The sequence below is a fragment of the Vicugna pacos genome, chromosome 1 (genome assembly GCF_048564905.1).
Source record: "Vicugna pacos chromosome 1, VicPac4, whole genome shotgun sequence".
In the NCBI taxonomy this organism is placed as follows: Eukaryota; Metazoa; Chordata; class Mammalia; order Artiodactyla; family Camelidae; genus Vicugna; species Vicugna pacos.
Genome location: NC_132987.1, coordinates 11,108,633 through 11,117,346, shown reverse-complemented (window position 1 = coordinate 11,117,346; position 8,714 = coordinate 11,108,633). Strand labels below are relative to the sequence as shown.

General features: G+C 43.8%; 1 long non-coding RNA gene across 1 annotated transcript; it reads right to left on the bottom strand.

Moving 5' to 3' along the window:
* Positions 1-808: 808 nt before the first annotated feature.
* Positions 809-8,506, bottom strand: LOC140700588 (uncharacterized). Its single transcript, XR_012079099.1, has 3 exons — positions 8,369-8,506; positions 6,984-7,270; positions 809-1,238 (listed from the first exon to the last, which is right to left on the bottom strand). It is a non-coding gene; the product is annotated as an uncharacterized lncRNA (long non-coding RNA).
* Between the last annotated feature and the right edge of the window lie 208 nt (positions 8,507-8,714).

Genomic DNA, 8,714 nt, shown 5'->3' with positions numbered 1-8,714 from the left:
AAGGAGGCTGCAGCACCAGGGGAATTCACCAGGGAGGTGCCTGGGACCTCTGGATCCAGTAGTTCATTCAAAAAGACATCAAAGCTGGGGAATCCTGGAGTCACCCTCTTAGAGGAGAGTTTCTGCCATCTTCCTGACCTGCCCAATGCCGGTATCTTACTGAACCAGTTTATAAAGCACAGCAAAATGTGCCCACCAAGCGACTTCACGAGAAAATGGACCAGTTTTAGAAGCTGACATAACTGAAAAAGTGTGCTCTACACTGGAATTTGACACAACATTGTAAAATGACTATAACTCAATAAAAAAAATGTTAAAAAAAAGAAGTTGACTTAATATTAATGTAAATGATGAAATTTACTTTGTTGATTATGCCCCGAATTCCTGTAAAGGGCGGTGAAGCTGGAAGGAGAGGCCACAAACCTCGACTTCATTTCATCTCTTTTCCGCAGCTCTGATCTTGGACAAATCAAGACTCTTCTCTGCTCCTGTTTCTTGTGGTGGGGTAGATTTTTTTTTTTTGATGTTTTCTAGTTCTAAAATTATATTACAAAACAGTAGCCTGGCTGTCAGCTTGAAGAAATAGCTTTTGCTTTAGAAGCTAGAAGCTTTGGAGTAGGCATTACAAAAATATATTATACAGTAAGAACAGTAGTATCAGTTACTCCAAATCCATGAAAGGCTTCAGGAAGCTTCGATTGTTTTTTTTTTTATTCCATCTACACAAATAGAACTGAGAAGCTGAGCTGGGAATTCAGCGTAGGTAAAAATGATACACATAAGGCAAAACTGACAATGTTCAAGCCTTCAGTATTCATTGTCTCCTTTAATCAACAAATTACGTTCAGTTTTCTTTTGGCAGGCATAGTTTTCAAGCATTTCAATCAATTTTTGACTAACAACATCAGTATTCTAAAACACTTTTCAACCAAGAATTTTCAAACTAATTTTCAAGCCTGGAAAATTATTCACTGTAGCCTTTAAACCACAAATCATGTTCAGGCTTCTTATGTGCACTGGTTGCCATAGACTTAATTACATGTTGACAATCAGTAAATCAAAACATTCAGTTAACACTTCCCAAGCGTGCATTTCATTTCTCTATTTTTCATGTTTTAATTGCTGGTTTCACTCGGAGACATGGACACAGTGATAGGAAGTCTCTTTATTCATTACTTATAATTTTGTGTTTGAGTCTTTCTATGATGAGGTTTTCCTCCGCTGCTCTGTGACTTGACCTGGGTTCGAGGGGAAAGCGTACTTGTCAGTTCGTATTTAAGAAGGAAGAGGGATGACCCTGCCCTGGATCCCTAACCCTGAAGACCTATAGATGCAGCCATTGCGGAGAAGGCGGCAGCTGCAGGAATGGGCTAACATGCGCCAAATGTTCTCATTTCTTCAGAGAAGGTAGAGACCTGGAATTTTACATAAAATCTCCAAGGCTGGTAAAGGGAATTTTTTTTTAAAATCTCAGATTATTTGAGAAATGGATTTAATTTAACTTTTAACAGTGTGAATGAATCTGAATTGATTTTCATTAACTCCAAGTGTAATCGTGGCAACAACCTAATGACACTAGAAAATCAGTCATGGGCTGCAGTCGAGTACTCATTTCAAAAGGCAATTTTTTATACAGTATTTTTTCTCTCAGTACCTGATACCACAGCAACTAGTGTTTCATAGGTTTAAATAAATATCACAGTTTAGTGGAGTTGCATGTCTTGATTTCCTCTTCTGTTTAAAGTGTAGATTTGTACATCTTCACAGTCGTATTATTTAACAATGTTGCATAACTGCTCAAATTTTAGAAGCAAAATATTTAGCAGAAATAAAACTCTCTGGTATATAAAAATAATCATAAGCTATCACCCTGACTTGAACACCAAATAAAAATGTTCACATTTCCTTAGAACGTGACTTCATGATTTGTCTGATAATGACCTGGAAAACAAAACAAATACCGTAGAAAAGGACAGCTGGGGTCTGGGACAGTGTGCGTGTGTGTGTGTGTGTGTGTGTGTGTGTGTGTGTGTGTTAGAAGCACCACCAGATGGCAGAAGAGGAGAAAGAATCCCAAACTCAGGCGTGATGATCAGTTTCCAAGCCAGAGGGTGACAATTTTTTAAGTAAATATTTGTCTGCTAAGCCATCAGCCTAGCATTCCCTCCTCTCTCCCTGCTGTGTGGGCATATGTGGTGTCCAACACTATGTCAAGGTTCAGGGCATCCTGCAAAAACCTCTGCAGGGAAAACAGAGCGCATCTCTTCTCTGGCATTGGTCTTGTGGAAAACGCCAGGAGGTGTCATTCCCAGAGCCCCGGAGTCCTCAGGGCTGCCTGCCCATCCTGGTCCCCTGGTACCCACCGGAGGATGGCCAAGGCGCCCAGGGTTGCAGGTCCCATTTCTGGTTTCTTTTTCTTTTCTTTTTTTTTTTTTTTAAAGCAAGGGGATCAAATCCTACATAATGCTCAAGGGCTTATCATTTTAAAGTGAGTCAAAGGAGTCTTCTGAATTCTTTTCTAACCTTTTCCTCTTTTTAGGCAATATTTAAGACCTGTGCTGCCAACCAAGATTGTGAATCAGTGGTCCTGATGCGGGGCTGCCACATGGCTCACCTCCTGGGGTGTCACTGCCACAAAGCCTGCAGGACCTTCCTGCGGAGCTGCTGTCAGCTGCCTGCTGAACTCAGGCCAGATCATTTACTGAGCCACAGAGTCTTGGAAAGGCTTTAAAACAGCCGCAAATCACAATTCCTTTATAACTTCCCTGGGCAATTTTTTCAAAAGGCGTGCGAGTGTGTGTGTGTGTGTGTGTGTGTGTGTGTGTGTGTGTGTGTGTGTGTGTGTGTGTTTGAGGGGGTGGATACATTGCATTATACTGACTGACAAAGTCCAAGTGTCTGAGTTCTTTCTTTACCTGCTACTTAGCTGTGTGACTTAAAGCAAATTACTTAAATCCTCTGTGCCTCATGGGTATCTGCTATAAAGTGGCATTAATAATAATTTCTATCACGTAAAGTTCTGGTGAGCAGGGCCATTTGAAGACATTAACAGGCACTAGCCCTTTGAGAGTCTGACTTTACGAAATCGTAAGTGTATTTTTTCAAAAGCACTCACACTCATTAAATATAAGTAATCATTTTAAAAGTATTTTACAGCATTTTATCGTTTATTATCAAAATGATTCATATTAATTTCAATTTTTCAGTTTTCCTTTTGTGTTTTGGAGCCAATATATTTTTGCCGAGTCTCAACCATTGCTACTAATTTGCGCAGAGCCATGGGGCCTAGACACTATTCTTTTCGGGGTCATGGGTAACACATCTCTTAGCCCAAAGTCTAAATGAGATAATCCACATGAAGTGCTTCAAACTGTGCAGATCCCCCAAAAAAGCATTTGACAAATGTCAGCTGGGACTACTCATCGTCTTGACCACGTCACCTCTGAGGCTGTCCAGACACACAAGGAAAGACCAGCTAGGGCCAGGATGTTGGCTGGCTAGCGAATGGCTCTCACCTCTGGCTGCAGATTTGAGTCGCCTGCAGATTGAAAAATCCAGATGCCCAGGCCTCTTGCCAGGTCAACTCTAACAGACTCTTTGGGGGTGGGACCCAGATATCAGTATTCTTACTCCTTCCCAGGTGAGTCCAGTGTACAGAATTGACGTCTCTGAGCTAAGCATTCTCCAGGTGCCTCCACAGTCATGAACTATCCTCTTCACAGAATGATAACAATGTTTCCCTTTGAAGCAGTGGTTCTCCAAGTGTGGTCCCCAGACCAGCAGCACTGGCATCACTTGGGAACTTCTGAAAGGAGCAAATTCATAAGCCCCTCTGAATTAGAAACCCCAGGGGCCCAGCTACCTGTGTGCCGACAAACCTGGCCGACGCTGCATTTTGAGAATCGCTGCTTCAGAGAGACATGTCTCTGCTCTGACAACTTTCAGGACTTCGAAATGGATTGTTTATTAAAATGCCTGCATGATAGGGCTTGAAAAATGCCAATATTATTTGAGTCCCAGCAGAAAAAAAAAAAAAAAAAGGTTGACCAATGGCTTCCAAATGCCACCACCTCCAACAACCTGCTCAGGTGACTGTCACACTTTAAGCAAACAGGTGTAATTGTCACAACTGTCTTTCCTCACAGACATGTTAAACTCTCCCCATCCATATTCTAACTCTTGTCAAGAGCGTAAGGCGGGCTGAGTTGAGGCAGAATTTCTCCTCCCTCCATAAGCTTTTAAGTCTATGATCCATAAACTCTCCTTCCATAAAACTCTTTAAAAACCTCTGTTCATTCTGCAAAGTTCCTAAGCACTGGCCTTGAGCCTTCTCCCACTTACCTTTCTCCTTCCTAAGAGTGATCTGTAAGTCAAAGGTGCTCCGGGACCTAGTTAGTGGGGAGGGCTGCCCTGGTCTCTTGGACAGGTACATAAGCCCCAGTGTCCCCTTCAATGTAACCTCTTCTCCGAAGCAGCGACCCCACCCCCACCCCCTGCCACTTGGCTACATGTTAGGACAACAGGAACTCTTTAAAGAACACTGATGCTTGACTCCCAGTTCTAGAAATTCTAGTTTGATCAGTCTGTCTGGACTTTGATGAGGATACCAGGAGTTTTTAAACATTTCCCAGGTGGTTCTACTGTGCAGCCAAAATGGAGGACCACTGGCCTAGAGGGAGACACACCTGCCAAGATGGCTCCCACACCTCCTGTAAGCCAGACTCCCTCGGCCAGCCCACCTGCCTGGCTCTTTGCTGCCCCCTGCTGGCTTCTCTCAGCTTCACCTGCAACAGAACCCTCTGGTTTAAAAGTGGTTAGAAAAAGTAGGATGCAAGTATACAAGAAATTTGGTATACTCTAACTCTCCCTTTTCACTGCCTTTTTTTGTTTTTGTTTTTGTTTTTTTACCTGAAACGGTATCTGGGTAGGAAATTTGACACCTCGTTTGTGAGGCTCAGAGAAAAGTACTGTGGAGTAATGACGGTGCTGGAGTGATGTAATTTAAAAATACTTCTCCCTTTACATCTGTGAATAATTGGGAGATTATCTGCACCAAAGGGGAAGAGGAGGAGGGGAGAGTGAACTAGGTAAAGATTAACTGTGTAGTAATGAATGGAAACTAAATGTTTAGTGATAAGCAAACTGTAGACCTAGCAATAGAAATATGATATTGTCCATATGAAACATATAATTTTATAAATCAATGCTAACTCAATTAAAAAATAAATAAAAATTTAAAAAAGGAAGACTACTTAAAAATATACATGTATATTTGAGAGTTTTCTTTTCTCTGCTTTTAACACTAATGCTATATTTTATTACAACAATAATAGCAGCGACATTTATTGACTTTTTTTAGTTTTTACTTTGTGCCAACCAGGTGTGGGAGGTTTACCTCTCATATTACAACAGCCTTTTATCCCTGTCTTAAAGATAAGAGAGATGTCTCAGAAGAATTAAGTGATCGGCCCAAGAAAACACACTGACTTTAAGAGGCTGAATTGTGTCTCCTAAAAATTGATATGTTGAAGTCCTAACCCCCAGTAACTCAGAATGTTACTGTTGTATTTCGAGATAGGGTCTTTAATGAAGTAATTAAATTAAAGTGAGGTCATTAGAGTGGGTCCTAATCCATCTGACTGGTGTCCTTATCAAAAGAGAGAATCTGAACACAGACGCGCCCAGAGGGCAGGGGGTGTGAACACAAAGAGGGAGGACGGCCGTCTACAGACCAAGGAGAAAGGCCTGGAGCAGAACCTTCCCACGGGGCCCTCAGAAAGAACCAGCCCTGCTGCCACCTTGATCTCAGAGTCCCAGCCTGCAGGACTGTGAGAACTAAGTGTCCGCTGTTTGAAGCCCTCAGCCAGTGGGACTTTGTCACAGCAGCAAGCATAAGGTGCCAGAGCCAGGATTCAGACTCAGGCCTGACTAACTTCAGGTTTTCGCTAACTTGGCCACACCACAACCTTAATCCTTGAAACTATGAATTATTTTTATACACTATTATAAGCTAACACCATGGATGAGCATAAAGTATTGTGTCCTTGTTTTCAGTTTTTGTAAAATTACTTCCTGCACCGCAAGAACCAAAGAAGTCTTTGGCTGGAATTACCTTTATAGAGTATGTATTTCACTATCTACCTATCTATACGCATTTGAAATGCTGGCTTTTTCTCTCTGACTGAACCACACGATTTCCCTTTTATCTTCTTTTTGTTTTTTGGGGAAAGGTAATTAGGTTGATTTATTGATTTATTACTGTTGTATTTAATGGAGACACTGGGATTGAACCCAGGACCTCGTGCATGCTAAGCACGCGCTCAACCACTGAGCCACTCCCCCCACGATTTCCCCTTTAATCCTTGAACTTCTGTATCCCTCAGGTTCAATTCAATCTAAAATTGTTTTCATTTGTCTTGCTAAGGTCATAAACACACCCCATTTCCACCTCTATTATCTGATTTGCCTGCCCTGGTTACATTTTCAATAGTTCCTTTCTATTCATGAGAATTCTGAAAATCCCCATCTTTTTCACATTAAAAAACAGATAAGCATGCTCTGCTTAACTCTTCTTCAATAAACAACTGGATAATTCAAATTGCCCGTGTTCTCCAAGCTCTGTGATGAGCTAATGATCTCCCAAGGAGCTCAGAAAAGGATTCGTCTGTTTTTTGCTAATTTGGAAACTTGTCTTCCTTTTTTTGTATTAATAAGCTCCTTGCTGATTTCCACTGCAAGGTCTCAGCAAAACTCCCACCCGCCCTTTGATCCTTTTTCATCTTTGTGGATGCAATAACCACAGGTTTTTGGACCCCACTTCCTTCTACTTATCCCCTCTTTAGGTCACTCAATTGTTTTTTAAAAATTTTATGTTAATGCCTCCTTTGTATTTTGAGGCCAGCAGGCAGGGTTTACGGATCATATTCCTTTTGCAAGATCAGGATGAAACCACCACAAACATTTCCCAGGCCTCCACAGCCCACCTGAGGTTTCCGATGACTCAGACCAGTGAGACAGTCTCTGTGAATCATGGAGCCGGGCGGCCGCAGGGCTAACCTCACTCCCCCACCGCTGAGGATAAACAGCTGTATACAGATGTTGCTTTAATGCAGCCAAGCAGGCCTTTCTGGAGGCTTTGGAGTGAGCTGGGTCCTGGGTTCCTTTGGAGCGTAGCCTGCATCCCACACGCATGTGGTTCAGAACACCCGATCCTCAGGGCTGGGGCTCAAATGCTCTGCGGTGTCCTCGGCACACAACGCAGGCTTCTAAGCTGGAAGAATCAGAAGGTGAGTGTGGATGATGTAAATACAGAAAGGCATCTATTGAAAAGATATTAGGTAGCTTCCAGAATTATCATAAGATCCAGGGGCCTGAGCTCAGAAAACAGCGGGGAACACGAGCGGGCACCCAGCAGCCACGCCACACCTGGGCGCAGACCCAGTCTGGAAGGACTCACGCTTTCACTTCTACTCGGGCTGTAGCCGAGCAGGACCCGGCGGCCTTCCAGGGTCAGACCCCTCCCCGCTAACCTCTCCTCTAGCTCCTCTCTGATAACGGTGTCTCATGCATACTTCCTGAGTTGTTCAGACATTTAAAACCACCACCAAAGGGAAGAAATTAACTACCCGATGATCCAGAACCCGTGGCCCCCAGACCCGGCACCTAGGGGCTGACAGTGTTGACCTCCCTGTTCCCTCAGCATAAACCAGTCAGGGAATTGTGCACAAGCTGATCTTGTACCTGTGACCCCCGCCCCAACCTGGCTGTTAAATAAGCTTTGCTCAGACCCTTTGAGGAGTTCAGGGTTTTCTTGGGCATGAGTCACCCCATCCTCTTTGCTCAGCCCTGCAGTAAACCTTTCTCTGCTCCAAACTCTGATGATTCAGTTTGTTTGGCCTCATGGTGCGTTGGGCACACGGACTTGCCTTGGGCAGCAGGACCTGAATGCTGTGGCAGCTTCTGGATGCTGCTCCCTTGCAAAATGTCTTCTTCACCAATGGTAACTGCTCTATCTCTCTACCGCCGGACTCAGATCCAGCCCGAGCGAGGGTGACGGCCCACGCCTACGCTGAGTGCCTGCTTCTCGGCTGCCAAGACTGCTGGACAACAGAGCACCAATCCTTTAAAAATTCTAACTAGAAATAGAACCTGCCTGCTATCAGGACTCACAAAAGGGGACTTGCCAAACGTGGAAGCAGGGGGTGGGGTGCTGAGTAGCCAGCAGAAACACAGATGACCTGCACACCTCACTCCTTCAGCTGCTCAATGCCACACCTCCCAAACCAAACCCTGAGATGCCTCCTGGATGGTGTCATGCATTTATCCCCTCATTTCTAAAGGACTCGTCCCCTTTAAGGAGAAACCTTACAGCCTCACGGATCCCCGCATCCAGGTCTAGTTGGGGGTCCCTCGATGATGTCAGTCCTCCCATCTCTGCCACGATTCCGCCTTCTGGACTCGACCGGATGGTTCACCATTTCTAACACATGCTACATAACACCACAGCATACAGGAAAAGGAAAGAGAAGTGAGTTAATAAGGTATATAAATTTTCAAGTTGGCATAAATATCAGCAAATCATGAAAGGAAGGAAGTATGACTGGAAACTACAGGGTCATAGGACTCGTCTTTACAGCTAGCCCCTTGTCAGCAGTTGATATCTGTGGCTTCTTTCTCCGGGGCCTCGCTCCCAGTTATTTTGGCCTCCGCTGCTC